Below are 1181 nucleotides of genomic sequence, written 5' to 3'. Positions count from 1 at the left end.
TTATGCTAAGTTCATGAAAGAAATCTTAAGTCATAAGAAGGATTGGAGAGAAACTGAAAAAGTGTTTCTCAATGAAGAATGTAGTGCAGTCATTCTAAAAAGCTTACCAGAAAAGCTTCAAGATCCAGGAAGCTTTATGATACCATGCACATTAGAAGGTGCTTGCACCAAGACAACCCTGTGTGACCTTGGAGCAAGTATCAATCTAATACCTGCATCCACTATCAGAAAGCTTGGATTGACTGCATAAGTCAAACCAACCCGGATATGCCTCCAACTTGCTGATGGCTCCATTAAATATCCATAAGGCATAATAGAGGACATGATTGTCAAGGTTGGGCCATTCGCCTTTCCAACTGACTTTGTGGTGCTGGAAATGGAGGAGCACAAGAGTGCAACTCTCATTCTAGGAAGACCTTTCCTAGCAACTGGACGAACTCTCATTGATGTACAAAAAGGGGAAGTAACCCTGAGAGTCAATGAGGATGAGTTCAAGTTGAATGCTGTAAAAGCTATGCAGCATCCAGACATACCAAATGACTGCATGGGCGCTGACATTATTGACTCTCTGGTAGAAGAGATCAATATGATTGAAAGCCTAGAATCAGAGCTTGAGGACATCTTCAAGGATGCTCAACCTGATCAAGAAGAACCAGAGGAAACAAAGGAATTTTTGAAAATTCATCAGGAGGAGGATAAGCCTCCCAAACCTGAACTCAAACCACTACCACCATCCCTGAAGTATGCATTTCTGGGAGAGGGTGACACTTTTCCAGTGATTATAAGCTCTGTCTTAAATCCACAGGAAGAGGAAGCACTGATTCAAGTGCTAAGGACACACAAGACAGCTCTTGGGTGGTCCATAAGTGATCTTAAGGGCATTAGCCCAGCTAGATGCATGCACAAGATCCTGTTGGAGGATAATGCCAAACCAGTGGTCCAACCACAGAGGAGGCTAAATCCAGCCATGAAGGAGGTAGTGCAGAAAGAGGTCACTAAATTACTAGAGGCTGGGATTATTTATCCTATTTCTGACAGCCCCTGGGTGAGCCCTGTACAAGTTGTCCCCAAAAAGGGAGGCATGACAGTGGTTCATAATGAAAAAAATGAACTGGTTCCTACCAGAACAGTCACAGGGTGGCGTATGTGTATTGACTACACAAGGCTCAATACAGCCACCA

Source organism: Arachis duranensis, unplaced genomic scaffold (genome assembly GCF_000817695.3).
Source record: "Arachis duranensis cultivar V14167 unplaced genomic scaffold, aradu.V14167.gnm2.J7QH unplaced_Scaffold_66897, whole genome shotgun sequence".
Lineage (NCBI taxonomy): Eukaryota > Viridiplantae > Streptophyta > Magnoliopsida > Fabales > Fabaceae > Arachis > Arachis duranensis.
The sequence above is the reverse complement of the archived record's forward strand: the minus strand, read 5'-3'. Positions refer to the sequence as shown.